Genomic DNA, 12,556 nt, shown 5'->3' with positions numbered 1-12,556 from the left:
ATGTCCCTCACTCCCCTATATTCGGAAGAGCAACGATAACCAGGCTGCAAAAGGGTAGATGGAAAAGAGAAACGACCACCACAAGTGGAGCTCCCTATGAACACTACCGCCACAAGTGGAGCAACCGCATGGCAAGATGAAAGTTGCCGAGCATAGCCGCGAACGAAGAAACCATGACCACGAGCGCAGGTTGGATATCAAGTTCATACTTGTTTGGCTTTGGCATGTTACATGATTTCATTTTTTTTTCTATATTCCTATTCCTAACATGCCTTTTTAACACAAAGAAATGCATGTTGTCAATGCGTGAGCATATTAATATACTTACATGAAGTTCTTTCCCCTCTCGCAAGTCGACTAGGGAAAGTCTTCCTCCCCTCGATCTCCACCCGCGAGTTCGTGGATCCGCCTCCCCTTCGCCTGCTGCTCTGGAGGCCGGTGGAGGGAACGAGATTTCGGATGCCTCGAATCTGGCTAGTAAATAGGTAGGGTTTTAGTCCTTGCAGGGGCGGCGTTTGGACGGATGGCGGCGCTTCTTCTTTAAGTCAGTCTTCGGGGCTCCGGTCATCCTCAAATTCATCTGTTGGATGGATTAGATAGAACTCCGGCATAGATTCCTGCCAGTTGCTCGGGGCGGCGAGGTTATGGTTTCTCATTGTGCGTACGCAACGACAATATTTGGTGTCAGTTTCTTTAGATCTATTCAAGGATTCAACGACGACGACTGTGGCTCTGAGGCGCTGGTCCTTAGGGGCACATGCATGAAGACTTCCCGGCTGTCATCGACAAGGTCAGGTCGGCTCCGGTACGGGAGTGGCGACAGCGGCGCGTCGGCGGCTTGTTCTGGCGCGGCAATGGTTGTTCGTTGATCCATGACCTCGATGTAATTTTTTATTATGTTTGAGGTGCTTTGTACTTATGCTGAATCTTTATAATAGATTTGATCATTTTTGCAAAAATACTTACATGATTTCAAGATTATTAACTATTAATTAAGGTGAACCAATATGTGGTTGGATGAGTAGAGGACAGTAGTATCCTTAGTCACTAGAGTTCAAGTTCTAGACTTAACATTGATGCTCATATTTTTTTGGATTTATTTTAGACTTCCGAACGTTCAGTAGGATGAGACGTTCCCATCGACTAAGAGGCATCCGTGGCTCTGCGTTTGTAATATGTTATTATAAAAAAAACTACTCCCTCGACATCGGCTAATATGTATAAAAATGAAATTTACGAAATATTATATTATATCTATTGGCCTAGATTTAGAAGTTCATAGAGCTTATATTTAGTTTTCTTTAGCTGTTATATACTGTACTTTTATTTAGGTTTCGTCTACTCGAGAAGAACAATGCTGGGTATGTACGCGTGCGAGCTTGCCGGTACAGAAGCATTTTTATAAGGTGTGCGAGACGTTTTTCTACCCTAGCCGCCGCCACCAGGCGACTAGGGCGAGGCACTTTTTCCTCCGATCTCCACCGGCCGGTGCGCTGGCCCCCTCTCCCTTCGACTGCTGCTTCGACGGCCGGAGGAAGGGGGGACCCCGTTCCTCCGCTCTGTAGTTAGGTTTTGGATTTGTAGGTCGTGGTGCGTCGTTGGGGTGGTGGGAGCGGCGCCCGGACGAATAAATCTGCCTCAACCCCACTCTCAACCGGCGGTGTCCTTCATGGCGGCGTCTCGGAGTTGATGGCATCGTGTCTCTGTCGATCCCTCAGATCGACAGTGTTAGGGTTCATGGATGGTGTTGACGAGGCGGCGGCGGCAACTCCATCAGGTGTGTCTCTCCTTCTGCTCTGTCCCCGTTGCCGTGGCGTTGTCTCCGACGTCATGGTGGAGCAGGGAGGTTTTGTCGTTCAGGAGTACGCGCAGGCGGTTGTCTACGCAAGTGACAGCTGGAAGATGGAGTATCTTGTGTTGGGTCTGTGGTCGAAGGCGGGCAGTTCTGGTTTCCTTCTCCGACGTCGTCGTCATGCGAGGGTGTCAGTTCTGAAGTTTGATGGCGTGTCCGGGGACATGTTGCCGCGGTCTGATTCTTTCAACGGCTATGATTTTGCTTTTGGCAAACTACTTTGGAGATCCGTAAAGCTGCTGATCAGCGATGGAGCCGCGTCGGAAGAGGTGATCTGTCTTTTTACCCTTTGGTGGCCGCTTCAGTGGTGTCGAAGGAAAGGGACAGGCGCTGGTATTTTGCATAGGATTTTCCTATCTTTTCAGTCATGTATGGTCGGTGCTTACGTGCCTTGTAACTTAATCTTTATTCTATATAAATGAGACACGTATTATCATGAAAAAAAAAAGAGAAGAACAATGCTCGTAACATAGTTTTTTATTGAGGAAAAACAGGATTTTATAGTCGGTCTGTTTTTTTAAAGTTTTTTGAGTTCTTTTTTTCTTGAGGGTTTTTTTTGAGTTCTTTTTTGAGGCATTAATGTTACGTATTTGAGTTGAAGGAGGACTGTTGTCGGTTAACCGGAAAACCGACCTAGTCCCGCACCGCCTCAGCCCAGCCCATCAACTTGGCCTGCTAACCGTTCAATCTCACCCCTCCTCCCCTCCCCGCCGCCGCAGACCACACCACCACAACACCGCATCGCCGCTCGCCGGCGCCCGAGCCCGGTCCTCTGCCGCACACCTCGTGGCCTTGCCGGCGCGCATCGACCTCCCATCCCAGCCCACCGGCCACTCACCCTCCCCGGCGCGGCAGCGACCACTCACCGTCTCCGCCCCCTCGCCTTCGCCCACACCGCCGGGTCCGCCCTCGCCTTCGTTCCCAGCCGCCGCACCCCGCACCTCGCCTTCGCCCCGCAGCGCCGCGCACCCCTTTGTCGGCGTCGCTCGTCCGGCCGGCCCTCCTCCTCCACCCAAACCCTAGACCTGCCTCTCTCAAACCCTAGGTGGGACCAGGAGGTCTCGCCGGAGCCGCCCGGCGGGGGGCGCGGCGGAAGCGGAACCCCGGGGGCCCTCTGCGGAGGAGAAGAGATCTAGGAGGCCGGGCGAGGCGGCGAGGGGGGGAGGCAAGATGAGGATCATGATCAAGGGCGGGGTGTGGAAGAACACCGAGGATGAGATCCTCAAGGCGGCCGTCATGAAGTACGGCAAGAACCAGTGGGCTCGCATCTCCTCGCTGCTCGTCCGCAAGTCCGCCAAGCAGTGCAAGGCCCGCTGGTACGAGTGGCTCGACCCCTCCATTAAGAAGGTAATAATGCCGCCCTTTCCCTCGTAAATTTTGGGATAGCTTAGTGTTTTGTTAGCGATTGTTCCGTGATCTGTAATTATGATAGTGCAGTGAGTAGAAATTAGAGGATCCGTGATTATCATGTGGCGTTTTGGAGATGCTATACTGTGTACAGTTTTGAGGGAATTCTATTCGGTTTGTACTATCTAGTGTACATATTCCCTGTAAATTGCTCCACATGTTTTTGAAATGCCTCATATTTAACAACCTACAGATTGGTTTTGAGGTTATATTATTCTCTCTTCCTGCCATACCATGCTAAAATCCTATGCACTGATTGTGTCATGTACGTTATTGTCTTTGTGGAGTGTATTCTTCTTGTTAGGAAAAGCAATATAATGGACACATAATGTCATCTTCGTGTTGGTGCCATTTACTTATTTTCTGGTTATGAATATTTTATGCCTTGCATGATGCTATGCTATTCGTGCCTTTTCTGTGATATCATTGAAATATGAACCTAGCTTGTTAAAGCGATAGAACAGATTCCCCACAAATAACACAAATAAAAGAGCTATAGAACCGATGTTAATAGACCTTTGTTGAGAACTCTGAATTGGATGTTTAATGCTTTATTAACACTGTCATCCAATTCTAGAACTTAAGCGTCTAATAAAAACCAAGTAAACCTAACTGAACTGTATTCTAGTTTGTGTGATTTACATGCTAGTTGAATTGACTTGTCCAAAATCACCATCAATCTTTACTTGTCATATGATGCTGCATACTTCTTTTAGTTGGTTATCTGCTCTATTATGACATAGATCTGCCCCATTTTCTGTTTTCAGTTATCTTTGGAATAATATATTTGTCGTTTATATCTTAACTAACCCCATGTGTATTGATTCTAGACTGAGTGGACAAGGGAAGAGGATGAGAAGCTGCTCCATCTTGCTAAGCTCATGCCTACTCAATGGAGGACTATTGCACCTATCGTGGGTCGAACACCATCCCAGTGTCTCGAGCGTTATGAAAAATTGCTCGATGCTGCCTGTGCAAAGGATGAGAATTATGAGCCTAATGATGACCCAAGAAAGTTGCGACCTGGGGAGATTGATCCAAACCCCGAGTCAAAACCAGCACGTCCGGATCCTGTTGACATGGACGAAGATGAAAAGGAAATGCTTTCTGAGGCAAGGGCTCGCTTGGCTAACACCAGGGGTAAAAAGGCAAAACGGAAGGCAAAGAGAGAAACAGCTTGAAGAGGCGAGGCGGCTTGCATCACTGCAAAAAAGGAGAGAACTGAAGGCAGCTGGTATTGACAACCGGCACAAGAAAAGGAAGAGAAAGGGAATTGACTATAATGCTGAGATCCCTTTTGAAAAGAGACCCCCTCCAGGCTTTTATGATACAGTGGGTGAGGACAGGCCACTTGAGCATGTGCAGTTTCCAACTACCATCGAGGAGCTCGAAGGGAGGAGACGAGTGGATGTAGAGGCTCAGTTAAGAAAGCAAGACATTGCCAAGAACAAGATTCTGCAGAGGCAGGATGCCCCTGCCGCAATAATGCAAGCAAATAAACTCAATGACCCAGAAGCTGTCACAAGAAGGTCCAAACTAATGCTTCCACCACCCCAAATTTCTGATATTGAATTGGAGGAGATTGCTAAGATGGGCAATGCTGGCGATCCTGCTCTAGCCGAGGAGCTTGGTGAAGGAAGTACTGCTACTAGGACACTGCTTGCAAATTATTCCCAGACTCCAAGGCTTGGTATGACACCATTGCGAACGCCGCAACGAACGCCAGGTGGGAAAGGTGATGCTATTATGATGGAGGCAGAGAATCTTGCACGTCTAAGGGAATCACAAACACCTCTTTTAGGAGGCGATAACCCAGAGCTTCATCCATCAGATTTCTCTGGCGTTACACCACGTAAGAAAGAGATGCAGACTCCGAATCCCATGGCAACACCTCTGGCTAGCCCTGGCCCTGGTATTACCCCAAGGATTGGTATGACACCGTCCAGAGATGGAAATTCCTTTGGTTTAACTCCAAAAGGGACCCCCTTCAGGGATGAGCTTCACATAAATGAAGAGGTGGAAATGCAAGACAGCGCGCAGCTTGAGCTTCGTAGGCAAGCAGAGTTAAGAAAAGGTCTGCGATCTGGTTTTGCTTCTATTCCACAGCCTAAGAATGAGTACCAGATAGTTATGCCACCTATCACAGAGGAGAATGAAGAATCTGAAGAGAAAATTGAAGAGGATATGTCAGACAGGTTAGCACGTGAAAGGGCCGAGGAACAAGCAAGGCAGGAGGCATTGCTCAGAAAGAGGTCCAAAGTGTTGCAGAGGAGTTTGCCTAGGCCACCTGCGGCTTCAGTGGAGATTCTCCGGCAGTCTCTGATTAAAGGTGGTGAAAGCAGAAGTACCTTTGTGCCTCCTACATCACTTGAACAAGCTGATGAGCTAATAAATGAGGAGCTCCTTAGGCTCCTTGAGCATGATAATGCTAAATATCCGCTTGATGAACAAATTCAGAGAGAGAAAAAGAAAGGAAGCAAGCGTCAGGCAAACGCTGCAGCTTTCGTCCCTGAAATCGAAGGTTTCGATGAGCATGAACTAAAAGAGGTATGCTTCTTTTCCGCACTTATTTTATTATTGGTATTTGATGTTGAGCTGTATATCCATTTACTGATAACGTATATTCTGAATTTCGTATAGCATCGGGCATTAATATTTACTTGCTGTGGGTTCATAATCGTATACTCGTGAGTATAACACAGTTATATGGTATATGGCACCCATATGAGTGCAGCAGGTCTAAACTATTCCTGTACCAACCATACGAGTCACTTCTGATTGCCCATGTTTGCTATAGCTAATCCATTGGCATTGAATACTATCCTGGAGATGGCAAGGGAGGGAAACATATATTTTTATAGTGCCCCTCTGAGAGTGTAAAGGATGTTATCATCTACAAGTAATGTGTTAGTTAGAATTGTTATGTTATGCCCAGGGGCACACGGGCACATGGCCACACACGCACTGTAGAGATCTGTGCAGTATTTCTTCGCAATAGTATTGACAAAGTTTGAGATGTGTATATTCTTTGTAGTCAGATATGCATTTATTGGATTACTGAAACACTTTCGCAATGTAGTAATCACTTATAGCCATCTGTTCCTTTTCGTTTAACCGTATACAGAGTTCACTTCTTGCCAAATCTTTATTTATACGTTTATGTTTTTTATTACTGTTCTTCGTGTCAATCCTATTTGCCTTGTTTAGTTTAATGTAATGGAGAAGTTTTTTAAATCGCTTAATTTCTCTGTCGACAGGCAAGTTCTATGGTTGAGGAGGAGATTCAGTATCTTCGTGTGGCCATGGGCCATGAAAATGAATCTTTTGAGGATTTTGTAAAGTCACATGATGCATGCCAAGAGGACCTTATGTTTTTCCCTACTAACAACAGCTATGGTCTTGCTAGTGTTGCTGGAAATGCTGATAAAATTTCTGCCTTGCAACATGAGTTTGAAATGGTGAAGAAGAGAATGGATGACGAAGCAAAGAAAGCTTCTCGGCTTGAGCAGAAGATCAAGCTACTGACACAAGGTTACCAGGTTAGTTGGGGATGATGTCTCATCTTCTTTCTGGCATGCCTATATCAATTTTAACTTCTCTTCAGGCAATCATTTTATACAGTCTGGCTATGCTAAATGCTTCTCTTTAGTTGGTTTAAGGACGCCTATTTAACATCTGCCTCATTGATGTTCGCTGTTATTTAAAAATGCATTATGTGGAAACCAACCCAGAATTTGAAAGATTATCCTGTTGCCCGAAACCGAACTTGCATAATTTGCAAAGAGATACACCACTGTAGTGATCGCTTCTGATTTTGCTTTTCATTTGATATATACTGAGATACACCATGAGGTCACGGGTTCAAGTCCTGGAAACAGCCTCTTACAGAAATGTAGGGAAAGGCTGCGTACAATAGACCCAAAGTGGTCGGACCCTTCCCCAGACCCTGCGCAAGCGGGAGCTACATGCACTGGGGCTGCCCTTTATATACTGGATTAGTTCTTCTGAAAGAGTACTGTATGGTGATGATTTCATATTGTTTCTTGCTTTTCCATGTTGATTTGCAATGCTGATGGTTTGCTTCACTTCCTATTTGATTTGTTAGGCGCGGGCTGCAAAATTGGGGTCACAGATCCAGGACACATTCAAGCAGATGAATACTGCGGCAACAGAACTTGAATGCTTCCAAGAGTTGCAGAAACAAGAACAGATGGCCGGTGCCTATCGTGTGAGAAATTTGGCTGAAGAAGTGAATAAACAGAAGGCATTGGAACAGACTCTCCAAAGCCGCTATGGTGATCTGTTGTCTGGTTACCAGAGCATCCAAGGACAACTTGAGGAGCACAAGAGGCTACTTAACCTACAGAAGGAGGCAATAGAGGCTGAAAACCGTGCTAAGGAGGAGGAAGCTGCAGCTCAAAGTCGCGCCAAGGAGGAAGCTGCAGCTCAAAATCGCGCCAAGGAGGAGGAAGCTGCAGCTCAAGATCGCGCCAAGGAAGAGGAGGCTGCAGCTCAAGATCGTGCCAAGGTGGAGGAAGCTGCAGCTCAATATCGTGCTGCTGAGGAAGAAAATGAGAGGAAGAATCACGGCATTGAAGAGGAATCAGGACAGACCGGGGTTGCCAATGAAGAAGCTGCAGGAAGCAAGGAAATCGACGGGGATCAGATGGATGTGGACAACACAGATGCAGCTGGAGAACTTGTAGGTCCTATTCCTCTATTGCCTGATGCTCAAGTGGATAACGATGGAGCTTCAGTTGAACAGAGTACTTCCAATGCTCAGAGTGGTAACAGCGTTACCATGAACGAGGGAGCTACTGACAAGGTTGATTCATCCAAATTGGATGGTCAGGACAACACCAATTCTAGCATGGATGTTGATGCTGGTAGCCAGGAAGAGGGAAAAAATGTTCCTGCTGCTACAAGTGTAGATGTAGGGAACACACCTGTATCTTCAGATCAAGCTGTCTCGAATGAAGAGCGTGACGTGGTCCCTGAATGAAACATCTTCCACATACCTCATCTGCGGGGCATGTCACAAGATGAGGAAGGTAACTAGAAACAGGATGCAGTTGCAAAGTGTGAAACTGTATGTGTTGGTAAAATTGTGGATGGAAGCAAATTGAATGTTCAAGGCTGTAGACTATTACTTTCACTCCTTCCGAACATGCTTGTGTGCCATGTTTATTTTGTCAATTTCTGTCAGGCAATTTTCAGTTTCTGTTGGTCTGAACATTTTTTGGGAAGTAGAAATCTGGCGTTTGCATTTTTCTGTTGAAAATAGGAGTAAGTCTGAAATAAACCCTATGATTGTAGAGCTCGACGGAAATGAACCCTCACGTCTAAATCCCAGAAATCTGTACCCTAACTTAACCGATCCCGGTCGTTTTTGTATCCAAACAGAGGATTCCTAAATACCAGCTGGAAAGACCGGGATCGATTACTCAGCCAACACCTGCAGATGGGTTCCATGCAATCAAACCCCTTCGTCAGCACTCAGGAGCATCGGCGTGGACTGCACCTCGTGCGGGGAGTTGCGTGACTCGCAACCACTCATGGCCGAGCCAGGATCACAGGATCACCGGCTGGCGTACCAGGACCTGCTCGTTCTTGGTGCTAGCCAGCTTCGTACATCGGCGAGCTGTCGGATGTCTCCCCGGATCCTGCATCGCTAGGGCTGTCGGGCGTCTTGTCTGCCATGGCGTCGCCCGCGCTGCCTTGCATCGTCGGTTTCTTCGTCACTCAGGGAGCTGCGCATCCCGTCGATGCCGGGGCCGTGCGCCTCACCGGCTCCCTTGCCACAGGCGCTGCCGCTATGCCGCGTGACTTGCTGAAACCAGGGCTATGTATCTAGCGAGGCGTGCACACCGGCCGTGGTAATATTCGGCAACTCGGTGTGGTTCACGCCGGGGTCACCGTGGTGGTCCAAAAAAACATTTTTACCTAGCTCGTCGCTTGGTGTCATGCACCGGCTCGTTGTAGAGCTTTACCAATGTTTGCGGGTTACATGCACGTACAACCCAGCAAGCTACAGGCATGCTTCTGATTACACCGGCTAGACGCGCATATATACGCATATATAGGCGTGCTACTGATCTATTCCCGGCGAGAAACACGACACACGCAAGGTAGAATAAGAAGTCGACGACGAAGATGTACAGGCCGAAGCACGGGACGCAGTCCACCTGGAGATCCTTCCCAGACGGGGCAGCGAGCTAGAGCATGGACAGGACACAGGAGGCAGTGGAGCTCGTACTAGCAGCGCCGGAGCGCAACGCGGATAGCCAACAGTGGTCAAATGGGCATGGCGGTGGCTCCCATGTGAGCAAGCCGATGTGGCAGTCATTAATTCAGTCAGTCAACAATCCCAGCCTCCGAGTGCCACGTCACCAAATCCTCTCTTAGAAATGCCAAAAGGTTCAAAATGACCAGGATATGCAAGGTTGGGGTACAGATTTCAGGGATTTAGACGTGAGGGTTTAGTTTCGTCGGGCTCTACAACCATAGGGTTTATTTCAGACTTCACTCTTGAAAATATGAACTCGAGGAAAAACAAGAGTATGCAAATATTGTAGAGTATATTTGTGCCATCTGAGCATCATGAAAACTGCATGCAGCCCAAAGCCATATTCAAGCATTTGTTCCGAGTGAACCACCTGCCACATGATAATTCAAATCTCTCAACATTCTGGGGAGACAATATGCATCAGGTGATGCTGTTCGTGTGTTTGAATTTTTCACTATGCTTGAATGGATAATGGATAATTATGCAGAACGGAGGCTAAATTCCCAGTGGTGGAACTTGTCTAGGTTCCGTTAAATTCTCCCGAACTCTTAGGAGATATGGAAGGCAATTACGCAAGCCCGTAGCTTGGAGTTGCAAAGTCTAACCTTTTTGCATAAGAACCACTTCAGTTCACAAAATTTAGGTGATCACTGATAGTAATTCCCTCTTAAGTTCACAACCTTGAGCACTGACACGACAACAATTCTATCCTAGTACATGTATCAAAATACCATCCTAGTACATGTATCAAAATACCATAAAATACCAGTAATAGTACCCCCAATACTGAAGCTCTGAATATGTTGGTTGCTGCTGCATAGCACCATAATGCATACACACACTGTCGCAGACCCAATCACATATCCTAAGGGGCAGTTTGTTCCTTTCAGGTACCTAGAGCAGAAAACGAAGAAGGAATCAAGAAAAGAGAAAATGGCGAGTCCACAAGCCGGGTGGCAATTTTCCGAAGTCAATCTTGATTTATAAAGTCAGATACTGTGGATGACAAATATCCAAATTTCTCGACTCTATGTTTCCCGCGAGACTGTTCGACCCGTCCAATCAGAAGAGCATCACCCTCGACTTCCACCGCCACACAACCTCCCATTCCCAAATTGCATAGGACAATACTATTGGATGGGTTAACATGTTGAACCTCTATAGGAGTCTATAATGTGTGGCACCCTTGAACACCACTCCAACGCATGTAAGTCTACAACAAGTGTTAGTACCACCTCATTTTTCATACAAGAATCGGCAAAGAGGAGTCAGCGAGGCCAATGTGGATTCTGGATAATGTATATAAACCGTACTGGAGACATCCCGCCAGCCAGCAAATTTCTTAGGTCGTATAGCATAACTAGTTGAGTTTATCCCTAAATCGGTTATCAAAGGAGGCGGAGCACAAATTATAGTCTTATAAAAGCTGAGTGTGACTCCTCCTATCAGACTATTCATATGTCAGGAGAGGGCTCGAGACTCCGTATAAGGTTGTGTTGCTCTCCGACTGGGTATGGTTGGTGGGCCAAAGCACTCGTGTAGCACGCTAGGACACATGTGGGTCAGAGACAAAAGCAGGACACACTTCATACTGTGTAACACGTGGTACTAGAGCCTAGATGCACATATACAATTCTTAGTGGGCTCACCGTGGTCAATCATAGTTGGTGGGTTGAAACACTCATCTTCCTTTTAGATTTCGAATGTTGGCGTTAGCGTGGACATAATGCTTGATGTTGGACGGATATATTTGTTGGGTTTAGTGCCTCTTTGGTTGTGGGATGGAGGACATAATAACTTGCAAGGGTAAAAGTGGCCCATCCTATCATGCTAATCTTTTTTGGTGGAGATGGCCCAACTGAGGGCCCATAACCTATTAAAATGTGTCTGTCGACAATAATCATCACATCTTGGCGAAATGAGAAAGGAAATTGCAGTTGCCGAATCATCCGCTCTTGTATCCAAAGGAACCAAATTGCTTGTCGAACAGATGAGGGAGGTTCTAAAATACTTCCCCGTGCCTTCTAATCCTAAGCAACCCATCCACATACGTGATATCTTCTCTTTGGATATACACATAGATGACCTACAATGGTTATCACTAGAGAAAGCGGGATAAAAAGAAGCTTGAGAAGCTAGGATCTAGGCGTTAATGTTAGCGCTACTGATGTGAAGGTGCTCTGCCCGATTCACCATATTTATCAGATTATATGGTCATGAAGCTACCGGATTCTCCAATTTCGACACACATGTTGCTCTATTCTGGTTAGCTTTTATTCATGAATTCTACATCCACCTATGGCTCAAGAAGTTATGTGTCATTAATTATATGAGATTAGCACCATCTGGTTAAGAAAACTGTGCACACTTCATAATCAATAAAGAGACCATGCACATGGCATGGATAACCATGGTAGACTCAAAATCTTAGCCCACCCGCATGACCAAATCCTCTTTTACCTAACTTTTGTATTATATCGCCATTCCTCCTACACCTAACCAAATTTTGTTGTGTCATAGACTCACATGCATTTCATAAGGTTGCATATGTCTTGAATGTCGACTCTATATTTATTAAATGGGGAGATTAATTGAATCTTGAGACAGAGAGAGGGACAGAGAGGACCTCAATGCTATATATATATATATATATATATATATATATATATATATATATATATATATATATATATATATATATATATATATATATTTCTCAACCGACCTCTGATCGTAATAAAATTCTTTGACAATGCATGCTTGAGAAAGTGATACTTTGCAGTCAAGCGATATTTTTTCTTTCTCGCTGATCACTTTTCCCTCCTTCGTCCGACCTACATCTAATGGAACCACACCTTCTTCCTTGTCACCCGCCCCTGTAGCTCAGAATCATTATGCAAGTTGTAGCTTGGAGTTGCAAAGTTTCTAACTTTTTTTTTATTGAGAACCCCATCATCCTATGTGCTGACCTTCTACAAAGGGAAATAGCCTAGTGATTATTTAAAATTTGG

The 12,556-nt window shown here is 46.0% G+C and overlaps 1 pseudogene; it reads left to right on the top strand.

Moving 5' to 3' along the window:
• Positions 1-2,547: 2,547 nt before the first annotated feature.
• On the top strand, positions 2,548-8,494 carry LOC119312309 (annotated as a pseudogene).
• The last annotated feature ends 4,062 nt before the right edge of the window (positions 8,495-12,556 follow it).

Source organism: Triticum dicoccoides, chromosome 5B (assembly GCF_002162155.2).
Source record: "Triticum dicoccoides isolate Atlit2015 ecotype Zavitan chromosome 5B, WEW_v2.0, whole genome shotgun sequence".
NCBI classification, from domain to species: domain Eukaryota; kingdom Viridiplantae; phylum Streptophyta; class Magnoliopsida; order Poales; family Poaceae; genus Triticum; species Triticum dicoccoides.
This window is presented reverse-complemented; position numbering and strand designations above follow the sequence as displayed.